The sequence below is a fragment of the Mandrillus leucophaeus genome, unplaced genomic scaffold, assembly GCF_000951045.1.
Source record: "Mandrillus leucophaeus isolate KB7577 unplaced genomic scaffold, Mleu.le_1.0 Scaffold513, whole genome shotgun sequence".
Classification (NCBI taxonomy): Eukaryota; Metazoa; Chordata; class Mammalia; order Primates; family Cercopithecidae; genus Mandrillus; species Mandrillus leucophaeus.
The window spans coordinates 1-639 of NW_012105509.1; positions in this window are offsets into that span (position 1 = coordinate 1).

Sequence of the window (639 nt, forward strand, 5' to 3'; positions counted from 1 at the left end):
TCCTGTCACATTAGTTCCCCAGTTGACTCTACTAACTGCTGGCGAGTTCCTGGGGTACACCGGTAACTGGACTAGTACTGCTATTCACCCAGTCCTTAGACCGAGACCTGCACGAGCCATATTTCTCCCTCTCATTGCGGGAATCTCCCTCACCTCATCCCTCATTGCGGCCAGACTGGCGGGGGGAGCCCTAGGTCACACCCTCATAGAAAGCAACAGGTTATACCAGCAATTTGCCGTTACTATGGAGGAGTCGGCTGAGTCCCTTGCCTCCCTTCAGCGACAGCTCACGTCCCTAGCTCAGGTAACCTTGCAGAACCGGAGGGCCCTAGACCTACTCACTGCCGAAAAAGGTGGTACATGTATGTTTCTAAAGGAAGACTGTTGTTTCTACATAAATGAATCAGGGCTTGTAGAGGACCGGGTCCAGCAGCTACGCAAGTTAAGCACAGAAGTAAAAACACGGCAGTTCGCTTCAGCTGCAGACCAGTGGTGGAATTCCTCTGTGTTTTCCCTGTTAGCCCCCTTCCTTGGACCCCTGCTGAGTCTACTATTTCTGCTTACCGTAGGACCTTGTGTTGTTAACAGAATTTTGCAGTTTGTCAGAGAAAGGTTTGACACCGTACAGCTCATGGTCCT